This window comes from Protopterus annectens, chromosome 1.part0 (assembly GCF_019279795.1).
Source record: "Protopterus annectens isolate FY-2018-M chromosome 1.part0, PAN1.0, whole genome shotgun sequence".
In the NCBI taxonomy this organism is placed as follows: Eukaryota; Metazoa; Chordata; order Ceratodontiformes; family Protopteridae; genus Protopterus; species Protopterus annectens.
The window spans coordinates 1553979614-1554007265 of record NC_056725.1 but is presented as its reverse complement, the minus strand read 5'-3'; the positions used below and the strand labels follow the sequence as shown (position 1 = coordinate 1554007265).

Below are 27652 nucleotides of genomic sequence, written 5' to 3'. Positions count from 1 at the left end.
CTGTAGAGACTTGAGTAGCTCTGCAGAGGCAGCTCCAAATAGGGCTTTGTTGTCCAAAGGTGCATCTAGCAACTTAGCTTGAACATCCAAAGGTAAGGGCTGAAGTCTCAACCATGAAAATCTCCCTAACACAGAACCAGAAGCAGCTGACTTAGAAGAAGCTTCTACAGCATAATAGCTGCACTTGGAGTGTCTGGTAACTTGAAAGACTGTGGACAGAAGGGTACTTATTTGAGTTAACAAGCGATTCTGGAACCTCTGACAGAAGATTACAGGCCTTGGTCAGGGAATCTAAGGCAAACTTTGCCATATGTGTCTGATAATTAATAGCCCTAATGGGCAAAGTGGTAGTAGTATAACCCTTCTTCCCCAACCTGTCCATAAATTTACTGTCTTTATCTGTAGGGAAAAGGGAAGAAGGAAGTTGCCTAGAGGACTTACTTGGTGACACTGCAATCACCACAGGATCTGCTGGAGGATTTTTGAAAAGGTACTGCTCCTGAGGGGACACTTTATAAAACCTGTCTGGCCTCCTAGAAACAGGAGGCTGCAACTCTGGGCTTTGTGAGGTAGCAGAGAAAGCATTCTGAAATGCAGGAAGTAAGCGGGGAAAGTACATTTGTGTATCTACCATAAATGTAGATGTTAGAGTGTATTCACTGTTGCAGTCATTACTCTTGGGTTATCCTGCTGGTAGGCTACCCGCAGTCGGCCAGATTCCAAAGTCTAGGTCCGGCGTCGGTTGCTGTCGCCTCTTCCCTGACGTCAGTGCGCCAGGGGTATAAAAGTAGCAGCCAACGCCATTTTCTTCAGTTTTTCTTGCCCCAGATGTCAGGTGCCCCAAAATTGGTAGGCTGAAAGAATATGCCAATAAAAATACATGCACAGAAATAACATGTCCTTCATCTACAAGCAAATACACCAAAAAGGTTGCATAGGATAGAGAAGTGTAGATAAGGCCCAGCAAAGAAAAGGGGGATGGTGGGTGGGTAACCTGGACTGCAACAGTGAATACACTCGAACATCTACATTTATGGTGGGTACACAACTGTACTATGTTCATCGTGTTTCACTGCTGCAGTCATTACTCTTGGGTTGAATCCTAAAGCTGAGGTAGGGTGGCTGGTCTAAATATGACTTGGAGAGGCTATGAGGCCCTGCAGAACTGCAGTGGCAAAGCCTGCTCTGGACTTAAAATAAAGAGGTAAGTGGTAGTGCTTTGTGAAGCTGTGCACTGAACTCCAAGTTGCAGCCTCTAAGATATCTTTGGTTGGTACTCCTCTGAGGAAGGCTGCTGAGGTGGCTGTTGCTCTGGTGGAATGAGGCCTAATGTCATTAGGCACGGATTTGCCATGTTGGAGATAGCAGAAATGGATGCAATGGCCTATCCATTTAGAAATAGTCTGTTTTGAGATGGCCTTTCCTTGTGAACCTGCAGCATATGATACTAAAAGTTGCTCAGTCTTTCTGAAAGTTTTAGTTCTGTCCAAGTAGAATCTTAGCTGCCTGTGTATGTCCAAAAATGTAGAATTTTTTCACCCTTGTTTTGTGGATTAGGATAAAAGGTTGGCAAGTGGATGGTTTGGTTGAGGGCCACACTGGACACCACCTTAGGCATAAATGTGGGGTTCGACCACAGAGAAACCCTGTCTGGATGGAAAATGATGAAAGGTTCCACAGCCATGAGTGCTTGTAGCTCTGAGACTCATCTTGCAGAGGTTTTTGCTAGGAGCAGAGCTGTTTTTCCAGGATAAGAATTTTATATCTGCTGTTGATGCTGGCTCGAAAGGAAGTAGTGTGTTTTTCCAAAACATAATTGAGGTCCCAGGCCGGAATTGGTGTTCTCCTTGAAGGCCTAATGTTTTTGGCCCCTCTGAGGTACTGCCTTAGTAAAGGATGAGAAAAAATAGGTGGTTCCGTATTGTAATGGGCTGAAATGGCAGAGGCATGAATCTTAATAGATGAGAAAGAAAGGCCTTTGTTTAGCTTCTCAGTTAGGTATTATAAAATCTGAGGGATATTTGGTACACTTGTGTCTATGGCTTGTTCCTGGTTCCAAGCAGAGAATCTCTTCCATTTTTCTGCATAAGATTTTCTGGTACTGGGACTTCTGGCCGCCAAGATAACGTCCATAACAGCTTTTGTAAGTGACGTGCTCTGAATGGCTACATTATTCGCCATGCTGCCAGATTTAAGGTATTGAGGTGGCTGTGGCAGGATCTGACTGTTTTGTTAAGTCAGCAATTGAGAAGTTTGTGGCAATATCCATGCTGGACCTTGAGACAAGCTCTTCAGGACTGGGTACCAGTGCTGGCGTGGCAAGTCTGGTGCAATCAGGATCATGTTTGGCCTCTCTTGCCTAACCTTTAGGAGTACCCTGGGAAGGAGAGGCAGTGGGGGGAAAGGCATATACTGCTGAAGGATAGGGCGTCCACTTTCCATGCTTGTTTGTGATAAATCCTTGTGCAAAATCTCTGTAATTGGCAGTTGTGAGGGGAGGCAAATAGATCTATGTCTGGGCATCCCCATCTCCTTATTATCATGCTGAAGACTTGTGGATCCAGTTTCCATTTGTGGGGATCCATGAGGTTTCTGCTTAGTTCGTCTGCCAGTGTGTGTGTTTTTCCTGGCAGGAATTGTGCTTGCAAGTGTACTTGAGATGCCAATGCTGTGTCCCCATAGGGTAATTTCTTGTCTGCAGAGGGGGTAGGAATGTGTACCTCCCTGCTTATTTATGTACCACATAACTGTAGTGTTGTCTGTCTTTATCAGTAATTGTCCTGAATGAAGCAGGTCCTTGAAAGCTCTCAGGGCATTTTGTACAGCTAGCATCTCTTTTTGATGTGAAGATGCATCTGGTTTGCAGGCCATGTGCCCTGAATACATTTTCCTGCCATATGGGCTCCCCAGGCCTAGTCTGATGCGTCCATTGTCAGTGTCTGTCTGGCTGTGGGTAAAGTGAATGGCAGCCCCTTGTTGTTCATAGGTTCATACTAGGCTATCTGCCCTAGGGCATTTATAAGCCTAGCCAGAATGTGTTTGGCTTTCGCCACCCATTTTAAATTTATTTTGCTATGCCCTTTTTTGAGGTTAGTATACTGCGCATCTGTCTAACAGTGACACAGAAGTGATACCCGGGGTAAACCTACGATCTCCCATCCACTCATCAAGATTCCTCTTGAATAGAGTCAATGAGGGACTCTGCCTAACCTGGACTGGGATTTTATTCCAGAGTGAAGGGAGCCTCTGGGTTATGAATCTGTCCCTCCAGCATGTCCTATTTATTTCAGTGCTGAGGTTCAAGTCTCTCGGCGTGGCTCGATGGGATTTGGATTTTCTGAGGTGCAGCATGTCCATTAATTCCGGGTTGGACATGGCTTTATACATCAGGCACAGATCGCCTCTGAACAGGCGGTATGCCACGGAGTAGAGCTGGAGTTTCTTTAACCGGGCAGCATATGGCATCTAAGTACTAAGCAACACAAACCAGGAAAAAATATCAGGATTCACAGCAATAGGGCAACACACAGAAGTACCACAGAAGTCACAGGAAAATAAAGTTGAATTGAATTGAATTTAATGAAGCGCTTTTCGTCTGTGATATACACAGACTTCCTCAGACAAAAAGTATTACAAACACATTTAACTGAACAGCAGCTTAAATATACAGCAGTATTAAGTCAAAGGTTCAATTAACCAATTTTTTTAACCGAGCAGCATATGGCATCTGCTTGAGCCCTTTGATCCTCTTGGTGAGGTACTTTTGGGGTCTTTCCAGTTGCTGCAGGTGTCTGGTAAGGTACATCCCAAAAGGGGCATTGTACTCAATTATGGGCCTGATGAGGGATGAGTAAAGAGGCATGATGACCTCCCCCTGATCTAGATGTGAATCCCTTCATGATTAGGTGGGCTATATAAAATGTTTTTCTAACCACTTTGGCGTGGTTTGTCAAATGAGAGATTCCTATCAACTTGGGTCCCCAGGTCCCTAATTAATTCTTCTGTACTTAATGGATTACCACCTATGTGGTAATTTGTGGGCATTTTGTTTTTGCCAAAGGGGATGACTATACACTTTTTGGCATTTAGCTTGAGGCCATGGCTCTGGCACCAGTTGTCTGCTTCTATGAGGCCCTTTTGGAGGACGCTTGTCGGCTGGAGTCTCGATTATGGCGCCCAGTTTGCAGTCATCTGTGAACTTGGTCAGCCACAGTCCTTCCGTGTTGGCCTGTACCTCCGAGAAATATACCGAACAAGAGGTCCCAGGACTGAGCCTTGAGGGACACCACTTGTAACTGGTTTGGAGTCTGACATGGCTCCAGCAATTCTAACCATGTGGGTTCTGTCCTTGAGCCAGTTTGCAATCCATCTAGTGACATAGGGGTTTATATTTAAGCTGGTGAGCTTATCTATAATGCCAGAGTGGGGTATTGTATCGAAGGCTTTTGCGAGGTTCAGGTAGGCTGTGTGGACCACCTTCCCCTCGTCAATGGCCTTGGTGACTGTTTCAAAGAAATCAACCGGGTTTAAGAGGCAGGATCTGCCCTTAACAAAGCCGAACTGGGTAGGATCCAGTGTCTGTAGGTCCCCAATATCTTTATTTTTGAGGTCCATGATAATCCTTTCCATAGCTTTGCAGACCAAGCTAGTCAGGCTTATGGGGCGATAGTTTCCAGGATCCGTTGAGGCACCACCTTTATGGAGAGGGACCACTGTTGCTGTACGCCACTCTTTGGGCACATATCCTGTAATAAGGCTGAGATTGAACAGTAGTTTTATGTTTGGGTTTAGCTCTTCTTGGAGTTCATGTAGGACGCAGCCCGGGACAACGTCTGGTCCCATTGATGCTGTGTTTTTTGCTTTGGAGAGGGCGGCTCTTACCTGAGCATCTGAGATATCAGGGGGGCAGCACTCTGCTGGGATAGATATTTGCCCTTTTGGTGGGGGGGGGAGTTTGCGCTGAACCTGCCAGCTAGGATGTTGGCAATGTCTGTGGGTTCAGTGTATTTTTTTGTCATTTTGGACTAATTCTGAGCATATCTGGGAATTACCACCCAGGTTCCTAACATAACTAAAGAAAGCCTTGTGATTATCCTTAGTGTCCTGTGCAATTTTTCTCTCGAAGCTGGCCTTACAGAATTTTATGAGTGCCCGTAGTTTTTTGCTAATACTGATCAGTGATGCCTTCCCTTTTTGGGATTTTGCTCTATCATTTAGTAGCTTCCTCCTTCTATTGTATAGTTTGTTTATGGCTGGGGTCCACCAGACAGGACGTCTGCCTTTGGAGGATTGGATCTTGGTTTTATTTGGGATCGCATGATCCATGCATTCCTGAAGGTGTTCATAGAATGCGTTTATAAAGGATTCTGCGGTCTGGGCCGTATTTTCCACAGGCCCGGGGGCTTTGAAGGATTCCACCTCGGTTTTGAGGAGTGTGAAATTTGCTTTAGAGAAGTTTTTCACTGTGGTTTTCTGGGCAGGGGGTGGGGTCGGGATGTGAATATCCAGTGAGATTAGTTTCTGGTCTGATCTTACCAGTGAGGGATACACTTCTGGTCTGTTGGTGGTCATGTTGGTGATGATCAGGTCCAGTATGTTTTCCCCTCTTGTGGGAGTGGTAACAAGTTGTTCCATAGCATTTGAGTTTATAAATTCTAGGAATCTTTGGGCTAGGGTGTTGGAGCTAGAGTAATGCTCCCAGTCTATGTTTGGGTAGTTGAAGTCGCCCAATATAATGGTGTTTGGAGAGACCCTCATATTTTCCAGTGTTCTCAGGAAGGCCGAGTGGGGTTCCTGGGTTTGGGAGGGTGGTCTGTAGCAGGCTATAAACTGGAAGGCAGTTTTACCCACTGTTAGTTGCACATGGATAGTCTCTGATGCTTAGGTGCTTTGCCACCAACCTGGAGGTGTGGGTATCTTTGATGAATATCGATACTCCCCTCCTTTTGTGGTTCGATCCAAGTTTTGGGGCGAAAAGCATGGTATGAGGTATAACTTGGTAGTGCTGGGGTGCTCTCGGGAGCCCTGAACCAGGTTTCTGTTACTGCACAGATATCGATGTTCTCCATGCTAAGGAGAGTTTTGAGTGCGTGCATCTTGAGGTTTAGACTTCTGGCGTTGAGTAGCATTACTCTTAGTTTCTTATCCCTTGTGATACCTATGGAGGTGGGTTTGTCTTTTGAGCCTTGCCTAAAAAAGGCACTATGGGGGTAGCAAGAGCCTTTGCCAATATCCGAAAGCCCAGGGGTGACAGGTGCAAGCCGTCCCTAGCGAAGCATCGTGGCTTGTCGAGCATATCATCCCAAGCTGACAGGCATCGGATCCCCTTTGAATGACACCAGTACTTAAGCCAATTGTTGAAATTGATCATCTTGTCTTCATATTGTGGCATCATTCTTGGTGAGTGTAAGATGCTACTCAAGGTCAGGGTCATACCGGCCTGGGCTACATGCTCAGAGAGCTCCTTTATGTCTCTTTTCATGTAGTCCAGGGAGGTACGTCTCAGGTCATTCACACCAGCATGGACAATGACTGAGTCATATTTGTACTTGCCTTGAGTGACCTGAGTGCTTGTGTTATGTGGCGGATCCTAGCGCCCGACAGGCTGCTCACCGTGACCCTCTCCTTGTTCAGCCTGGTGGCGGGGCGTCAGTGTGCCTGGATAGAGTCACCTATTACAAGTGTATGAGGTGTGTTGTTTAGTCTTAAGGGTTGTGACTGTTCGGCACACTGGCTTTGTGAGATATGTGTTGCACGTGTTTTGTTTTGGGGTAGCGGTTGCTTGGGTGTCTGCTTTGGAGGTCTCTGCTGCTTAGGCAGATCTTTATTTAGAGCCTCAGTATGTTTTGTGTGATTATGTGTTTGGTTTGCTGTCGTGGTAGGTCTATGTGAGACTGAAATTGTAGTGAGTGTGGTTTCCTTCTCCTCCTGACTGGTTATGCCAGTACTGAGTTGAGAGAGCTTAGCCTCCAGTTTGGCTATATGGTTGCATCTCTCACATGGGTTGGAATTTGTTGGGAGGAGAAGAGGGTTGTCTGTGTACATGAGGCAGTTGTAACGTTTTGCAGAAGTATTAGTTTCCAACAACAATGTCCCTTTTCAAATGAACCAAGGCCAAGTCAAAAGGACTACCAGGTGGTTCAATTCCACCCAATACAAGGGCAAACAGAAAGGGAAGAACAGGAAGAAGTGGTAACAACACACCCTGAAAATAATGACTATTCAATGACTATAGTCAATTTAAGTGATTTTAATCTTTCTGTTCCTTGTATCAATTTGTTAAAAAAGGGTTTTAACTTTATACCCTCTAACAAGGTGGAAATAGGGAAACTGTTAGTAGAATTTAGGATTTTTTTACGTAAATTAAATCTTAAATATATAATGAAGGATGTCAATATGCCTGGGTTTAGTACGGAAAACAAATTCAGGAGACCCAGTACTTACAATCCCCCCTTAGTCAATACACTTCAAGTGTTCCAGAAGGTATGTGAAACTGAATTCAGAAGTATGGTGAACGTAGATAGAGAAGACAATTTGACACCTTTGGAACGTCAGGCCCTAGAACATATTTCTAAATCCAAAGATATCAGGGTCATGAAAGCAGACAAAGGGGGTAAGATAATAATTATGAACATAGTTGATTACAACAAGGCTATAAACACATTGTTGGAAGATGAGCATAATTATTGTAGAGTAAGTCTTGAATTTATACTGAAATGTTATAGGAGGGTAGATACTACTCTTTTTGATATGTACTGTCAAGATGAATTAGAAAAGGAAGAATATGATTTCATGTTGACTGAACATCCAAAAATAGGAAGTTTTTTTGGAATACCAAAGGTTCAGTATGGCATGGATGATTTAACATTCAGACCTATTGTGTCAGCGAAAAACTCCAAAACGGAGAATATCTCTATTTGGTTAGACAGTATCTTAAATCCAATTGCACAAAAAGCAGAACACTTCTTAAGAGACTCTTGGCATCTATTAGAAATTTTAGCTAAAAGTGATTTTTCCTATAACCAGGTTTACTTTGCAACACTGGATGTAAAGAGTCTCTACACTTCAATCAATCAAGAAGAAGGGGTGGAGGGTTTGAGACTATATCTGGCCACAAAGTCTAGTATGTGTAGTTCTAAGGTCAATACAATTTGTTCACTTATGGACATGATTCTCGACAATAATTTTTTTGTCTTCAACAAAGAATATTATAAACAAATATCTGGTGTGGCGATGGGAGCTAGAGTAGCTCCCGCATTCGCTAATATAGTCATGTCGAATTGGGAATTAGAACATTTGAAAGTACACAATAGTTACAACAAAGTTCTACTTTATGTCAGATACATAGATGACTTGTTTTTTGTATGGGGAGGAGAAAGAAATGAATTTGAAAATATGGTGGATGATCTAAATAAAACAACAAGCTTCCTAACATTTAAAATCAGTGGTTTTGGGAAGGAAATAGACTTTTTAGATGTCACACTATATTTTGATTGTGATAATCACAGTTTGCAAAGTAGAATATATAGGAAACCTTGTTTTACAAATCAGTATCTGCATAAGGAAAGTCTACACCCTGAGCACATGAAGAGAAATGTTATAAAAGGGCAAATGATAAGATTGAGTAGGCTAACATCCGACAATGACATATATCACACAGAATTATTGTTATTAAGGAAATTATTCATTGAGAGAGGATATCAATTGAAATTGTTGAAAAAATTGGAAAGAGAGGTAACTAATCTAAGACAAGGTGTGGCAAAACCAATCTTGTCGATTAAGAAGAATGAGTTCCTAGTAGGGAACACTGTACATAACACATCAATCCCAGAGATAAAGGATTGCTGTACAATGTTTCCACTACCCCTGTCTAACGAAATGTTGTATATCAGGGGTATTGTAGAGACAAATTGGAGGATAATTCTAGGAAATAGAGACCTCATGACAGTTTTGGGGACAACACCAACATTTACTTACAGAAATGTGGTAAATGTTAAGAAGATGCTAGAATATAAAAATTGTAATAGAGAGACATTCACTAGAGTAGTAAGCAACAAAAAAGGAACCTTTTCATGCAAAGACTGCAAGCAGTGTCGATATATCAATAATACTTCCTCTGACGTTGAAACATCTGAATAGAACACTCTGGGCACACAAGTATTACAACTGTAACAGTGACCATGTCGTTTATTTGGCGACATTTGTCACATGTGGAAGTTATTACATTGGCAAAACAATAAGATTTCTGAAAAGACGTATTTATGAACATGTCTTGGCTATAAAAAACAAGGACACTAACAATTCCTTAGCAAGACATGCTCTGACTTGTGATAATTTCAAGAAGTTTGAATTTTTTGTATTAGATCAAACAGACAAAGGAGTGCTGAATGGTGACATTAATAACAAATTAGAACAGAAGGAGACTTTGTGGCAGTTATTATTAGGGGCTGATTCTTCCCCAGGGTTAAACGACACTATTAATATCAAATGTTTTTTATTATATAGGTAATACACTTAGTAGTACATTCAACATTCATTAGGTTGAGATGTTGGTTAGTCAAGCTCCATCTAGAGTCATGAATTTTTAATATATCAGTCAATAACAGAAGGGGTACTAAGAAACGAAAAGTTTCAACATTTGTAATCATGAAATATGATAGTCGTTTTAAGGCATATGATGGAGTCATATAGTCATAGACTCATCAGTTGGTAGTAGAAGGTTCATTACAAAACTATTTGTTTTTGAACTTTTTAAGTCTGAAAAATTAAAGTATATAACAGGTAAATGAACATTTGATAAGTACAATAGATTCATAGTGAATGTATTTTGGGATTTTATATTCAACTATTTATCCAAAATATCTAAACAAACAAGAAATAATATATCTGTTTACATTTAGATTCTTAACAGATAGATCTAAGTCTAATTTGGTCACATGTAGAATTTTATAACATCTGACATAGAAAGACAAATGAATCATTCTCACAAATGTGTTGCAATTTCTTCTCTTTTTTTATATATACATAAAAACTCCAAATTTTGTTAACAAACTAGAGTAAAATATGTTAAATGTATCATATCACATTGTCACTGAGAAAATATAACTAATGGTTTTTAAAGAAGTTTTTATAATACATTTAATGAAGTTTAAAACAGTTTATGTTCTGTTTGAAAAAACAAAGATAATTATTTCCATGCATTTGTCATTTTACATCACTTCCTGTTTTGTGTATAAAAACGGGAACATGGGAGAGTTCCCGTTTTTCTGATGAAGTCCATGTTTTTAAATAAAGTGGAAGAAAGCGCTAAACTACATCTACTTGCTTGTCATCTTTTCGCAAAGCCCGAGCCTTCTGTTTTTGTGGTTTTGGTTTTGCAGTTGTAACATTGCCTCAAGATTCCCAGATTCACCAGCTGGACCGGAGAGGAGATTGACAACTGACCTTTGAACATGCTAGAATAATATTGGGAATTCCTTAATAATTGAAAACAAGGGCCAGTAGGGAGTGAGGGTGTAGTGCTTTTAATTTTTAGTGCTGACTTATATTATTGCTTTAGTGAGCAAGTGCCAGGTAACAAGTGCAATGTGTTACAGGTAACTTCAATGCAAAAATGACAAACAGTAACTTTCTTTCAAGTGAAACAAGGAAATAAGTACAGTAAGCAATGCAGATATCACTAGTGATCCACAGAAGCGCTGAGAAGCCGCGTATTAGGTGGAATTAGCGTTCCAGGGAAATAACAAGCAAACAAACAACAAGCATATAAACAAAGCTAGATTCAGCAGGCCTGGATCTAGTCTATGCTACAGCAAACAAGGTGTACCAATTTCAGTAAGATACCGTTCAAATATTCAGGCACTATAAACCTTTAACCAGAAATTCCCAGCTCAGAAGGGCAGGTGGCAGGCTTCTGTCCACCATCGAAACTCCTGTTGCCGGCAGGGGATGAGAGCAATTACTGTCTCCAGACTGTGGCAATGCCGAGTCCAAACACTTTTTAGATACCATTGTAGTTTCCTCATATGCAGTCTGGCATATGGAATTAGTAGAATGCAGGATGCCATGAAACCCAAGGCCTGCAGGATTTTCCTTGCAGATAACTGGGTTTTTGTTGCCAAACTCTTGAAGTAAGTAGTCAGTTGCTTTGGTTTGTCTTTCATGAGATAAGCCATCTGGGCAGTTGTATTTAGGCTTGCACCCAGGAATATTACTCTTTAGAGGGTGCTAGTTTTGATTTCTTTTCATTTACTGTGTACCCTAGGCCAATTAGTAATCTTTTTACAAACGCCAGATATTTTAGAAGAATGTCTTTGTTCTCTGCTTGAATTAGGCAGTCGTCCAAGTAGGGATATATCTGAATTCCTTTTTGTCTGCAAAAAGCAATTACTGGTGCCAGGCATTTTGTGAAGACCCTGGGCGCAGTAGATAAGCAAAAGGGCAGTGCAAAGAATTGGTAATGCATTGAGCCAGCTATGAATCTGAGGTATCTTCTGCAAGATTGTCTGATTGGGACATGCAGGTATGCCTCTTTTAGGTCCAAAGTTACGAGCCAAGCTTTCTTGCCCAGCATGGGCAGTAGCTGCTCCAGAGTCATCATCTTGAATTTTGGTACTTCCAGAAATGTATTTAGTATAGACAGGTCCAGTATTGGTCTCCAGGGTTTGTCCTTTCTGGGTACCAGGAAAAGTCTGGAGTAAAATCCTTGCCCCTGCTTTTGTTGCGGTACTTGCTGAATGGCCTTCATGTCCATGCGAGCAGACATTTGTTTTTCTGCCTCTGTCCATTAATTGTGTGGCAGGTCTGGCATACCTTTTGACCTTGGTAGTGTGTAGAAATGGAACCTGTAGCCTTGGGACACTATGTTCAGGACTCATTTGTCTTGGGTAATTCTTTGCCAATTTGTGGAGAAAGGTGATGGTTTTTTCCCCCCTAAGGGGGCTGCCAAGAGAAAACAGCTTGGATCTGGTAGATGAAAGTCACTGGGGCTGTTTCTTGCAAGGTTGTGATTTGTCTTCTCTGCTTTTGGAGGTAGGAGCACCCCAATGATTAGGCCTGAATGAGCTCTGGGGCTGACCTTTGCCTCTGGGATGCCTGTATCTGCCTCTTTGTGGTCTGACACTGGAAAGGACCAATTTTTAGAAGGCCAGTTTCTGCTAAATCTGGGTGGCTGTACCTGTAAGAAATCCTTGACTGTATGCATGGATTTTGCTTTATCCTCCATTTTTTAATACCTCTTCTGCTTTAGAACCAAACAAAGTATCATGCTGTAATGGTGCATCTAATAATTTTGCTTTAACATGATCAGGCAGATTTTGTCCCTTTAACCAAGCATTCCTTCTAATAACAGAACCTATAACAGCGGCCCTGCAGGAGGCGTCCAGTGAATCATAACCACATTGCAAAGTATGCTTTCCCACTTGTTCAGCTTCATGCAACATCCTGCAATTCCTCGTTTTCTGAACATTCAGTATTTAACATTTTCTGTTTAAGCAGTGACATTAAATATTGCTGATATTTAAGCATATGAAACTGACAATTTAAGGTCCTTACAGACAGGGTAGCAGAAGTGTAGACTTTTTCCCCCCATCTGTCTAGAGCCCTGGAATCCCTATCAGAGGGGACAGGGTTTTTTGCAGTGGAAGCTTTAACCCCCTTGGGACCTTGTGATATAGTTCCTGGGTCAGCAGCAAGGTTTTTATACAGGAATTTATGAGAATCCAAAACCCTGTAGTATCTGTCTGGCTTAGCAGGTGCAGGTGGTAGAGAGTCAGGGGACAGGCCGGACTCTGAGAATACATCGTCCACAATGTCCAGTACAAGTGGAATAGCAAGGGGTCTGTGCTGAGGAAGTAGCAGAAAGTCTCTGAACCTTTTCTTCAGAATAATCTTGGCTCTCCCAGTGGAAATGTTCCCTCATGGTATGCAGGGTTTCCCCAAAAGAATAATCCTCAGGAGGAGAGGCTGAAGGAATGGATTCTTCAGCATCAGAATCCTCATAGGGAAGCATGGAGTAATCTTGATCAGAAGAATCATACTCTATCTCTTGCCTAGGCCTCTTATCAGGAGGGGGATGGGAATCCCTGATCAAAGTAATTAAGTCTTCGGCCATTTTGAGCACCTGTTTTTTAGACATGGTAGTCCGAGAAGGAGAATGCTGTACTTGTTTCTTTGTCTTTATTGCTGCTTTAGTCTTTGTCTTCGAAGCTGAGGGTGGCTTTATATATAGTTGTGTAGGTCTGAAGACACCCTCAGAAGCCGATGCCTGCTCAGAAGCTCTGGACCCATCTGAGGGAATGATTTCCGAGTGTCCAATACCTTGAGTATCCAGAGGCCCAGTCGACTCCACGTGGGAGTCAGAAGCCGCCTGTGGCTATGAGGTAGCGGGCACCAGGGGCTGCGAAAGCACCTCACTGAGAACCGACGACTGGCCTAGAAGAGGCTTCGTCGTCGGTTTTGTACCTCGGATGCCTATCCTTTTCCTTATCCTTGCGTTTTTTGTAAACTGCGGTTGTCGGCTGATCCGATGGCATTATATAGTTAAATCTTCAGCTAAAGTAATGAAAAGCAAAGTCAAACCGACGCTTGATAAGTGCACTAGTTAAATCTAGCACAAAACCGACAGCTAGCAACGTTGTGATTAGGGCCTAGGCAAGGAATACTGTAAGAGTGAAAATCCTTATGAGGTATTTGCTTCCCACAAGAAATACAATTGTTAACTTTTTCTGACATCAGTCTAGAGCAAGAAAAAAGTTTCCCCAACAGGGTACTTAGCTTTAATGAAGACTTTGAATCTGAAATTCTGATTTGAAAATCTCAGGAGTCAGCCGACCGGCACTTGCGAACTGCTTTTGCTTCGGGCACCGTGCAGCAAGAAAGACGGCTGCTACTTTTATACCCCTGGCGCACTGACGTGAGAGAAGAGGTGACAGCAACTGACGCTGGACCTAGACTTTGGAATCTGGCTGACTGCGGGTAGCCTGCCAGCAGGATAACCCAAGAGTAATGACTGCAACAGTGAAACACGAACATCTGCAGATGGTGAGGGCCGCTCCATCTGCAAGAGCTCACAGTATCTTTTTTTTGTCTCAAAGACATCTGACAGTTTATTTATTTATTTATTTTATTTTACATTTGTTGACTGGGCTAGTCTAAATGGATATATGTCCATTTTTAGTAGAGGCCAGGGGAGATGAGCTCCAATAAAGAGATAATAGCAACATTCATATAATGGATAGTAAGACCAGAGATGCAAAGTGTCACATATAGTATTGTACTGTACAATAAATAGTACGACCAAGGTTGGAAGAAGTTACATATAGCATTGTACTGAGGTTACTAAAATGTTTAAAGAAACAAGTAGATTTATTTATTTTATTTATTTATTTGCAGTTGGTTTACCAGGATAGTCCATTGGGCCAAAAAGAACCCATTTTCAATGGAGTCCTGGGGAGAAAAGCTCCAAAAACAGACAAACTAGGTACATACAGAAGACTTCAACTAATAATTATACAAAAACTAATACAAATTTATACAAAAACTAAACTTCAAAAACAGACAAATTAGGTAATTACAAGGATTGCCAATAATAATTATACAAAACTAAGGATAATACATTTGAGTTCAAATTTCAGAAAGCATTCACACTATAGTTAGTGAAGGATAATGCAAAGTGAATATGCTGAGCAAAAGACACTATTATATGCATACAGACTGGGTATTTAGTAGGGAACATAAGCTTTGTGAGCAGAAGTAAGTAACATGAGTGTGAAGGGAGGATAGAAATATCGTATATTTATGAGGGGTGGGAACAAGAGCATTCCCATTGGGACTTTAGATGTATATGAAGAGATTTTTTGAACATGTAGTGGTTGGAAGTGGTACGAATGGATGGTGGGAGTGAGTTCCAGATGCGGGCTAGGGTAAAGGATAGTAAGTTTTTGCCTGGGGGATGTGAAGGTTTATGAACTTCTAGTAGGTTTTGGTTGTTAGACCTTAAAACTCTATTGGGTAGATGCATTTTAAAGGTGGAAGACAAGGAGGGACAGAGAGAGGGGTTGAGAATGAGCTTGTGGGCTAGAGTTAGCTGTGTATGGATGAGGTGATTAGGTAGTTCCAGCCAATTTAGTTTTTGGAGAGAAGAACAGTGGTGGGTGGAGGACCTGTGGCTGTTAGCGAATTTAGCGATTTTGTTATAGCAAGAGGAAAGTTGTTTTTTTAGAGAGGACTGAAGATTAGTCAGCAATGGTGCCCGTAGAAGGAAGGGATGAGAAAGGAAGAAGCAAGAGTGATTTTAGAGGAGCTAGTAAGGTACTGATTCTGACGGTAGAGCATGCCAAGTTTTTGATGGGTTTTTTTAATATTTAGTTGTATATGGGAATTGAAATTAAGCTGGTTGTCAATTTGAACACCAAGTAACTTGGTGTCAACCACCAGTTCAGGGTGAGTTATTTTGACTATTAATTGAGAATGTGTTTATGTCGAAGGGGGTAGTTTTAGAGGGGGTAAATACCATTAGTTTAGTTTTGGAGGCATTGAGTGCTAGGTGGTTTAATTTCATCCAATGTTCAGTTGAAAAAGCTTCTTGAGTAAGCTTTTGAAGCAAAGAAGAAGATGTGGCAGAACAGATGATGGTAGAATCATCAGCATATTGGATGATGTTTGAGAAGGGAATGGATTTGTGGAAATCATTTATAAATATATTGAAAAGAAGGGGACCAAGAATGGATCCTTGGGGAACTCCAGTGGGGGTACTAAGGAAAGATGAAGTGGCCTTTTTCCATATTACAGCTTGGAATCTGTTTGATAAATAGCTGGAGAACCAGTTCATGCAGGAGGGTGAAAGGTTAAGTTTAGAAAGTTTAGTTAATAGCAGGCTGTGTGAGATAGTGTCGAAGGCCTTAGAGAGGTCAAGTAGTAAGGTGGAGACAATTTGGCCAGAATCACGTGCTCTATTAACAGTATCAAGATAGGAGAGGAGGGCTGTCATAATGCCATGATTTGGCCTAAAACCGTGTTGTGTTGGGGTTAGAAGGTTGTTTTCTAAGAGATGTGGTAAGAGTTGAAGTTGGACACACTTTTCTAGAAGTTTAGAGATGGGGGACAGGATGGCAATGGGTCGGAAGTTGTTGATGTTACAGTTATTACCACCTTTATGGAGAGGAATGATAAAGGCTTGCTTCCAAAGTTGGGGCACTGTGCATTCATGGATGGAGCGGTTGATTAGAATGCTTATGGGATAGGCAATTGCTTCAGCAGCTATACTTAGGAAGTAAGAGGGAATGTTATCAGGTGCTTGTAGAAAAATGTTTATACAGTTGATAGCTTGCTAAGCGAGTTTATACTCTGTAGAGCTTCCTGTAAAGACTAAATCAAGACAGACTTCAGTAGCATACAGATCATATTTTCCAAGTTTAATGAAGGACGGTAAAGTGAAAGCAGTAGTGAGGTAAGCACGCAGTGAACATAGCAGGATAGGATATTAGTCTGGGTTAGTGCATGCCAGTGAGAATTAAGGTAAACTTTAAGTTGCTTTTTGAAAAGTAGTGTCGAGGGAAGAGTTGTGAGTTCACTAGGAAGCAAGTTCCAAGTTTTTCCCAAGGTGTTGGTAAACAGTGAGTCTCCTGCCTTGTTGGATTTATGAATGGCTACAAGTATTTTCGTTGCAGAGCGTAGGGTAGTAAGATTTTTGTAGGGGGTGATAAGACTAGTGAGTATTGGAGTATTGCTAGGATGATGAAGGATCTTGTGGGCAATAAGTTGGTGAAACTGAAGCTGATTACAAAGTTCCAGCCAACCTAGTTGTTTTAGACTGTGACAATGGTGGGTTTGAAATGGGGAGCCTGTGGCAAATCTGGCAATATTGCTATAGGAGGTTGCCAGTTTGTTGAGGTTAGTTTTGGATAGATTGGTATAAAAGGGTGAGGCACAGAGGAGGGTGGAAATAAGATGGGTGTGGGCAACAGTAGTTCTAGCTGTTGGAATAAGGAAGGGTTTAATCCTACAGAGGGAGCCTAGTTTTCTATTTACTGTTATTATTGTAAAGTTAATGTGTGTGTCAAAGTTAAGGTTGCGGTCAATTGTAACTCCTTAGAGTTTTGTGGTTGGGTCAGGAAATATGACTGTACCATTATTCGAAGAAATTCTGAAGTTTACTGGGGGGGGGGGGACTTTTGTGTCTGAGTGAAGAGTAATAGCTTTGTTTTTTTGGGGTTCAGGAGGAGGCAGCGCTGTACGAACCAGTTTTCCACTATATTAAATACTTTTTGGGTATGGGAGTGGAGTTCGGCTACAGAAGTAGCGAAGCATATCAATGTAGAGTCATCTGCATATTGTATGCAGGTAGCTTGAGGAATATTTTCATTAAGATCGTTGATAAATATTGAGAATAGGAGAGGGCCAAGAATAGATCTTTGAGGGATGCCAAGGGTAACAGGGAGATGTGTGGATAGATTGTTATCCCAGAGCACAGCCTGTTGCCTACTTTCTAGGTAGGACTTAAACCAAAGTAGTGCTTGTGTGTCAAGGGAGAGGGATTTAAGTAAGTTTAAAAGTAGCTGATAGTTAAACCATGTCAAAGACTTTTGAGAGGTCAATAAACAGTGCTGTGCTTAGAGTATTGTTATTACGATTTTTGTTAATACAGTCGGAGAAGGATAAGAGGGCAGTGGTGCTGCTATGGAATGGTCTAAATCCGTGCAGACAGCTAACTAGTAAATTATTTTGGAGTAGGTGATCTAGTAGTTGTCGGTGGATGCATTTTTCCATGATTTTTGCTAAAGGAGAGAGTAAGGCTATTGGGCGATAGTTTGAGAGTTCTGTTGTGTTACCACCGCTTGTGTATTGGGATAATATGGGGAATTTTCCAGATAGAAGGGATGGTTCCTTCTGTAATGGTTCTGTTAATTAGGATGGAAATGGGATATGCTATAACGTTGGCTGCTAGTTTCAGATATTCAGTTGGAAGATGATCAGCTGAGGGGGTGCATGGATTGAGTTTATGAAGCAGTGTGCAGATGAGGGATATTGGGACAGGTCGTAAATGAAATGAGGGAGGTAAGCTAGTTGTGGAGGAAGGCAGGTTTGTGCTGACAGGGGGTAGGGAATTAGCTAGAGATTGGACAGCGGTAAAAAAAGTATTAAAGGCATTTGCAATAAGCTTGGGATTGTCGTGGGTGGTGCCTGATGGGGTTGGCGTTTTGGCGTGTCCTGGATGGAGGAGTCTATTGATTCTTGTCCAGAACATTTGAGGTTTATGTTGGTGAGTAAGTTGAAGTTGAGAGAAGTTTTTTTGTCAAGAAGTATTAATTTTTTAGTAGAATTTTTCATCTGTCTAAATGTTTGACGGTCTGTTGGGTTTTAGGAAGATCTCCATTTGGCCCAGATTTTGTTTCTCTGTAGGATTTTGTGCTTAGTATCTTTTGACAGCCATGGCGCAGTGTTAGTCCTATTGGGTCCAGCGAAGGAGAACTCAGATTTTGGAAGGGGCCGAGGGCGAAGATGGCGACAGAATACCAGCGACGAGGAAGGAACGCAAAAAGAGGGATTCCAGCAGAAACAGAATAATAGGAGTCGAAGGAAGAGATATTGAACAAAACAGTGAGATCAACCATATTAACGACAATGAGAGGAATATTTCAGTGGACATTGGGGCTAATACATGTGTGGACAATTTAAAAGTGGTAAATTTGTCTGATCTAATTTTGGACTCTAATGCTTTATCCGTCTTGGATAAGGGTAGTAAGTATGTTCTTACACATTGCCCTAGCCTAGCTGATGTGATTTTTGAAACAGATTCTGCCGTAAGTTAAATTTAAAAATATTTTTTGAAAATAAACGAAGGCAGGTGGGCAAGAGGTGATAGCAATGTATTGGATGTTAATGTCAACGCACTGGAAAGGGCACCTGATGTAAACAATTCTTCTGATAGTACTGACAGCCTTTTGTTAAATCTATCCATATGAGTATGATGATATTGATTTGTATGATGAAACCATGAAGTGGGGACAGACAAGATGGAGGCAATTCCCGTTTTTTTTACTGGTTATGGTAAAATGACAATGCTGCTTGTACCTTATAACAGTACATTTATGCCACTTAAGATGTCTAACAATGTTTTTACGTTCGAGAATGTGTTAAGCAAACATGTGGAAAGAGAATATGATGTATTTAAAAGGAGATTCAAGTCTTAATTTAACTAAAGTACAACGGGAAATGCTTCAATGACTAAGAGGTTGTAGAAGGGAATATGTGTTTACAGAAGCTGACAAGGGCGGCAACTGGGTAATCATGAGTGAGGCTCAATATAATGAAATGATGTATGCTTTACTGAATGATGATGCTGTTTATAGGAGACTTTTGGGGAACCCACTTTCAGAATACAATGGGGAATTACTGGAAATTCCGGACAGCAGAAAGACTAGGTTTCTTAAATGCTTCTGATGCTAATAAGCTTCACATAAAACGTCCCAGGGATGCCATGTTTAAAACGATTCCCAAGATACATAAAGCTATTCAAAAACCACCAGGGAGGCCGATAGTTTCGGGGAAAGGAGCTTTCCTTGAAAATGTAGGGATATTTTTGGATTTTCATCTAAAGAACAATCTAAATAAGGTGAATTCTTGCATCAAAAATGGAAAGATGCTAGCTGAGTTGTTGAAGGATAAGGAGTGGTCCAAAGAGTTATATTGGGCCACGGTAGACGTGAAATCCCTACATACGACCATAAAACATGAATGGGGTTTGAGAGCCATTAGCAATGTGTTGAGTGAGGGTCCGAGAACAGATTTCTTGATTAGTCTCCTTGAATTTTCATTAATGCATAATTGTTTTGCATTTGATGGAAATTATTTGCAGTTGGAAGGGACTGCAATGGGAGCTGTGTACACTCCCGTATATGCAGTACTATTTATGGATTATTTTGAGAAAACAAAATTATATAGCTTTTAGTTATGTACTCACCATAACTTTAGATGTTTGGGATCCATCTCGCCTACATTCCGTACTGATGGGCTCGGAGCCGTTCCTCGGCACGCTATGCTATAGAGCGAAGCCTCTTATTGGCTGAGCTATTCTCTATCCCAGGATGCACCACCACTACTCCCCCAGATCTTGTTTGTCCGCATTCATGCACACACACATAACTTGTTTATATAACATTGCCAGATGTTTCAAGATGAAACAATAGAATTCGGACTGTCCGATCTCTTCTGATCTCCAAGGAAGGGGGAAGGAGGGTGGGTTATTGGGAATGTAGGCGAGATGGATCCCAAACATCTAAAGTTATGGTGAGTACATAACTAAAAGATGTTATGTGATCCTATCTCACCTACATTCCGTACTGATGGGACAGCGTCCCTAGCACCTAAATCCTGGGTGGCTCACTGGAAAACACTCCTGAGCACTGTGGAACCAAATGAAGCTCGCCCCCGGGATGCCACATCTAATTTGTAGTGGGAAATGAAAGTGTGCGGGGAAGACCACGTAGCCGCAGCACAAATGTCACTAATGGCAAGCTTAGAATGGAATGCTATAGAAGTAGCCATAGCTCTTGTAGAGTGAGCTTTGACAGAGGTCGTAAGCTCTTTATTAGAAGAGGAATAAGCTTGACCAATACAGTCCCTGATCCATTTGGCAATAGTGACATTTGTGACGGCTTTGCCCAATTTATTATCCGAAAAGGACACAAACAATTGATCTGTTTTCCTTGTTTGTTTGGTCCTGTCTAAATAAAAACGCAACTGCCTGTGGACATCCAATGTGTGGAATATGAATTCTGCTTTGTTCGAGTACTTTGGAAAGAAAACTGGAAGTTCTAATGACTGTTGCAGGCAAAAACTGGAACAAACTTTAGGGACAAAGGATGGATTAGGCCTGAGAGATACTCTATCTTTATGAAAAACCAGGTACGGTGGTTTTACAGATAGAGCCTGAAGCTCTGAAACTCTTCTGGCAGAAGTAATCGCGACCAGAAAAGCAGTTTTCCACGATAGAAATTTCAAATCTTTTAGTTATGTACTTACCATAACTTTGGATGTATGGGATCCATCTCGCCTACATTCATGACAGATGGGTTCGGCTCCGACTCGGCACTAATACACTAGCACGAAGTCTCTCATTGGCTGGGCTACTCCCTATCCCAGGATGCACTACACCTGCTTCCCCAGATCTTGTTTGTTCGCTTTCATACATCCATGCAAACACAGAAAGTAGTAATCACTATAACCAACTAAAGTTCTTCAAGAAAGAACACCAAGAAAAAAGTGACTACAGCTCCTCTAAATCCAAATGGAAGGGGGAAGGAGGGTGGGTACTTATGAATGTAGGCGAGATGGATCCCATACATCCAAAGTTATGGTAAGTACATAACTAAAAGATGTAATGGGATCCTATCTCGCCTACATTCATGACAGATGGGACAGCGTCCCAAGCACCTACATCCCGGGTGGCTCATTGGAACACACTCCTGAGAACCGTGGAACCAAAGGAAGCTCTGCCTCGAGAAACCACATCCAATTTGTAATGAGAAATAAAAGTGTGCGGAGAAGTCCAGGTTGCCGCAGCACAAATGTCATCAATGGATAACTTGGAGTGAAAGGCTACCGAAGTAGCCATAGCCCTGGTAGAATGAGCCTTGACTGGAAAGGGAAGATCTTTTTTGGCCTGTGAATAAACAAAAGTGATACAATCCTTAATCCATTTTGATATGGAAGCTTTTGATACTGATTGACCCAATTTGTTCGGTGCAAAAGAAACAAATAATTGGTTTGATTTTCGTGTTTGAGCAGTTCTATCCAAATAAAAACGTAACTGTCTATGTACGTCCAATTGATGCAAAGTATATTCTGCGTTATTAGAGAATTCTGGGAAAAACACAGGGAGTTCTATGGTTTGTTGCAAACAGAAAGAAGAGGCCACCTTTGGAATAAATGCAGGGTTCAATTTTAAAGAAACTCTATGTTTATGAAAAATCAAATAGGGAGGATCAGAACAAAGAGCTTGAAGTTCTGAAACTCGTCTAGCAGATGTTATGGCTACTAAAAAGGCTGTTTTCCAAGACAGAAATTTCAAATCAGCGGTAGCAGCTGGTTCGAAAGGACGGGCAGTTAAGGCAGCAAGAACCATATTCAAATCCCAAGGAGGAACAGGATGAGATAAAGGAGGCCTAAGGAGCCAAGCTCCTTTAAGGAACGCCTTACAAAGTTTGTGAGACATCAAAGACGGTTCAAATGAAGCATGAAAATTAGAGATTGCCGCTAGTTGAACCTTAATGGTAGAAACTGAAGATCCCGACTGAAACAGAAAGGCCAGAAAATTCAAAACCTCCGATACTGGAGCAGTGAGAGGATCAATACCTCGTTCTTGGGCCCAGAAGGCAAACCTTTTCCATTTACTGGAATAAAGTTTGATGGTGGAAGGTTTATGGGAAGAGGACAGAATGTGAACCACATCCGGCGAGAGAGTATTATCTCGGACTAAGGATGGAAGTGGAGTAACCATGCTGCCAACTTCAGGGACCTGAGAGACGGATGAAGCCGCCCTGACTGATGAGTCAACAGGTCTGGCACCGGATCCAGAAACCATGGACCTTCTATCGCATGCCTCTGTAGGAAAGGGAACCAAACTTGATGAGGCCAGTGCGGGGCAATCAGAATCATCTCGCTCTCCATGAGAATGGCCTTCTGGATCACCCTCGGTAGGAGGGGGAACGGAGGGAAGGCGTAGAGAAGACCGGAGGGCCAACTGTGGGTCAGAGCGTCCCTGGGAATCTGTCCCTGGGTAGGGAACAGTGTGAAGAACTCTGTGCATTTCGCATTGTGGGGGCTGGCAAACAGATCGCAGCAAGGAAGACCCCATCTGTCGAAAATTTTCGCAGCTATACTCTGATTGAGGGACCACTCGTGGGGCAAGAGAATGGTCCTGCTTAGTCTGTCCGCAATCACATTGGACTTCCCCGGTATGTGTGTTGCCATTAGAAAGCGGTTGGTAGCTACCGCCCAGTGCCAAAGTCTCATGGCTTCTCTGCATAGTGGGTAAGACCTGGTACCCCCTTGCTTGTTTATGTACCATACTACCAACATGTTGTCGGATAGGATCGCAATCGGGCCCAGTGGGAGAGCGTGATGGAGAGCTTGGAGTACCAATAGTACCGCTCTCATTTCCAGGACATTGATATGCAAATGTGTTTCCTGGCTCTGCCATGTGCCTTGGACCGACCTGTCCAGGTAATGACCCCCCCACCCTACCTGGGAGGCGTCCGTGGTCACAGTGGCAATGGGACGTTGAGGAATAAATGATCGCCCTTGGTCGAGATTTGACTGTAGAAGCCACCAACGCAGATCTCGACGGCAACTTTCCGTTATTATGACTAAGTGGTTCAAGGGTAGTTCCTGATAAGACCATTGAATCGACAGTAGCCATTGAAGAATTCGCATGTGAAGCCTGGCCAAGGGAACTAGCAGTACAGTCGACGCCATCGAGCCCAACAGTTGTAGGATCCGATGGGCCGGGGCTCTTTGTAAATGAAGGCAGGATTTGACTTGATCTTGTAAGATCTGAATTCTTGCTGCCGGCAAAAAGGCGCGCATTCTTTCTGTGTCTAAGTCTGCGCCTATGAAAGTAATACGCTGAGAAGGCTGTAGTACAGATTTTTGCAAGTTGAATGTGATCCCCAAAAAGCGGCCCAAGGTGAACGTCTCTCTGAGCGCTTGGAGGAGTAGATGCTCTGAGGTGGCTGTAAGGAGCCAGTCGTCCAGATAAGGAAACACCTGGAATCCCAGACTTCTCAGGTGAGCAGTTACCACTGCCAAACATTTGGTGAACACCCTGGGGGCTGTGGTGAGACCAAAGGGCAGTGCTCGGAATTGAAAATGACTGGCTCCGAGGCGGAAGCGTAAATGTCTCCTGGACTCTTGAGCTATGGGAATATGATAGTAAGCGTCCTGAAGATCTATTGAGCACATCCATGCATCTTTTTCCAGCAAAGGAAGAATGGATTGAAGAGTGACCATTCGGAATTTGGACTTCTTGACAAAACGATTCAGTGAGCTGAGGTCCAATATGGGCCTGAAGTCCCCTGTCTTTTTTGGTACCAAAAATAATTTTGAGTAGGTTCCTGATCCGATCTGGTCTGTGGGGACAGGCTGGATGGCTCTTTTTTCTAGCAGCTTTGAAATTTCTAATGCTGCCTGATCCCGTTGACTGGGTGGCACGTCCGGGATTTCCCTTATAGAAGGAGGGGGTTTGGTGAAAGGAATGATATATCCTCCGGTAATAATGCGGAGCACCCACTGATCGCTTGTTATGGATTCCCAAGCTTGTGGATGGGCCGCAAAGCGACCCCCGACTGGCTCCGGAGTTGCACAGTCGGGCAACCACTCAGGAACGCTGGTTGTATGAAGAACCACGAAAGGAATCGCGGTCTCCAGAGTTACGGGGGCCTCTGCCACCTCTGGGGCGGCGTCTTCCAAAATTCCCCCCCCCCGCCTCTGGAGGGGGAAATCACTGGGTGGAGTAGGGAAAGACTTTTGGGATTTTTTAAACCACATCTTCCCTCCTCTCCCAGCCTTGGGATAAGGCCTGGAAGGAGCGGAATAACGGGCCCCAACGGCAGTCAAAGTCTTGCCCTCCTGCTCACACCGAGTGAGTGTGTCCTTCACCTTGGGTCCAAACAACGAAGACCCATCAAAGGGGGCGTCAACGAAAGAAGACTTGAAGGCCTCCGTAAATGAACACAAGCGTAACCAGGCTTGTCTCCTAAGGGCAACGCCTGTTCCTGCTCTACTTCGCCTCGGCCGCATACGAGATGAGCCGCATGGACGAGTTGACGATAGAAGAAAGGGTAGTCATCTGTGCCAACAGTCGAGGCCAGCGCTCAGGTAGATTACCAACAAGGAGTCATTTAGCTCTTTGAGAAGATCCCTTTGGAGCCTCGTAAAATGACATAAATAATTCAGCGACCGTAAGGTAAAGGCCGCTGAGGACAGGGTACGCTTCCCATACCTATCCATACTCCTAGAATCCTTATTAGGAGGATGAATAGACGTCGAAGCCTCTGCCACGTCCTGCTGTGTGGCAGAAGCCACCACCAAAGCATCTACCGGTACACCCTTAGTAAGAAATTCTTTCTGGGGGGGGGCTGATAAGAACTTGTTAGGCCTCGCAGGCACCGGTTCCACGGAATCAGGGTGCTCCCACGCCCTTCGAGAAACCACATCAAGAAGCTCATCGAAGGGCGGAGACACCCAGGAGGCGGAGGGCTGGGCCCCAAAGGCCTTGAGGAAAACTGACTCCTCAGTTGAAGGGGTTTTGGCTTGCCAGTCACCTCTCTGTCTCAGAATCTCCAAGATATCTGAGAAGGAGATATCATCCGAAGATGATTTGGGGGACCCTTCAGCGTCATCGAGGTCAGTATCTGATGCAATAGACTCATCTTGGGAGTCTACGTGCTTCCTCTTGCACAATTTCTTCCGTGGAGGTTCGTCCGAAGCAGTTTCGGACGGACCACCCGGAAGAAGGGAACCCCCGATTGGGGTATCCTCAGGCCCTAGGGCCCCGCTGCCGGGGGGCTGCAACGTAACAGAGGCACCAGTCTCCAGGTCTAGGGACGGTGAGGTAGATTCTAGTTGAACCGGCAAAGGCATGGCCAGCGCGCTCCTCATGGCCTCAAAGGCCGGACCTCCAGAATCCAAGGAAGTCACTGGCCTAGAGGCCACGATGGCACTGGGAATTCCAGCAGCCGATGCTCCGAGGGGAAGACTAGGCACCGAAGCACCTAATCCCAACGTATTCCCCTCGGGCCCGGCCGTAGAGGTCGCAGTGCCAAACCCTGAACCGGAGGACAGGGTAGGAAGCATGGTCGGAGCCGAGAGGCCTGAAAGGGGTCTCTGCTCCGACCATATGGCTCCACTTTGCTCCACCACCACCGGCTCCAACAACTCAGAGGAGGTTGGAGGAGGAATCAACAGTGTCGGGGGGGGGGATCGGCTCCGAAGCAAACTGTGCTGGAGCCGAGACCATTTTAGCAAATACTGGAGATTGGAAGAGCCTCTGTAAAACCCTATCCAGGTCCGAATCAGATAGTCTCGAGGATTTAGAGGAGGTAGACACTCGAGAAGATTTTCCTCTCGGCTCCGAAGGAGACCGGCTCCGAAACGGCTCCAATACTGTCGGCGCCGACTCCAGCAACTCATGGACCACCATTGGCGCCGAGGAAGCCTTTTTCTTCGGAGCCGAGGGTGAAGAGTCTGAGCTGCACACTTCCACCGGCTCCGAAGCCATTGGAGCCGATGGGAGTGATTCACCTCTCGATACTTCAACTTGCGGCTCCGAAGACAATGGAGCCGAAGCTGGAGGTATCGAGGCAGACTCTTCGACACTCGGCCCCGAAGTCAGTGGAGCCGAGGAAGAAGAAGTCAGCTTTTTCTTTTTAGAAGTCGGCTCCGACGGACTTGTCGGAGCCGACGATCTTTTCTTTTTGGAAGCAACAGGTGGATTTAAAGCTTCCTCAAAGGAGGGTTTAATAAGCCCTTTTAAAATGAGCTTGTTCTTACGTTCTTGAAGAACTCTAGCAGAAAAGGCATGACACACGCTACAAGTCTCTTGTAGATGTTTCGGCCCCAAACAATAAACACAAATAGAATGGCTGTCTGTTATGGACATTTTATAATTGCACCGAGTGCATTTTTTGAATCCTGACTTTTGTTCTTTAGACATAGTACAGGTAACACAACAATTAGAGTTCACCAAAAAAATTTAAGCACTATAAGAGAAAAAGCGCCAACTGAAAGCGCGAGACTCACTGGCGCGAGCACTTTGTAAAAAAATTTACCTCACAAACTGTCACAACCAGAACAACGGCCCAAAGCCCTCTAATTTAAACGGGCTTGGCCGAAAAGACAAATAACCACAAGGGGAAACAAAAAAAATCACACAAAAGGCCTTTAACTAAAAAAAAAATACACAAGGAAAGGGCAAGGGCCCTCTAACTAAAACGGGCCTTGCCCGACGGACAAATGAACAAGTACTAGACGACACTCAAGCACTCAAACTTCACAAAAAGTAGAAAGAAGCTGTTAAAACAGCTGTTTGGTTAATCTATAAGAAATAACCCCAAGGTCAATGACCAATAAAGGTAAGAATAAACACTTAGCTCCAGCCAAGTCGAGACCACGTCCTGCTTGTAAAGCGGCAAACGAGATCTGGGGAAGCAGGTGTAGTGCATCCTGGGATAGGGAGTAGCCCAGCCAATGAGAGACTTCGTGCTAGTGTATGAGTGCCGAGTCGGAGCCGATGGATCGGCTCCGAACCCATCTGTCATGAATGTAGGCGAGATAGGATCCCATTACATCACATGTTGCTGCCGGTTCGAAGGGGGAGGAGGTTAAGGCACGTAACACCACATCGAGATCCCACGGAGGAGCAGGATGAGAAATCGGAGGTCGTAAAAGCGCAGCACCTTTCATGAAGGTTTTGCACAATCTGTTGCTCATTAAAGGTGGGTTCATAGATTCATGAAAATTTGAAATAGCTGCCAATTGGACCTTGATGGTAGAGACTGAAGAACCTTGATTGAAAAGGGAAGTTAGAAATTTTAGGACTTCCGATACAGGAATAGTGATGGGATCCAGACCCCGGAGTTGAGCCCAAATAGCA

General features: G+C 43.4%; 1 protein-coding gene across 1 annotated transcript in view; it reads right to left on the bottom strand.

Annotated features, from left to right (window-relative positions):
* The window catches only part of MAP3K4 (mitogen-activated protein kinase kinase kinase 4), a gene marked incomplete in the record, with an annotated part of 2414579 nt that overhangs the window by 740115 nt on the left and 1646812 nt on the right, over positions 1-27652 (bottom strand).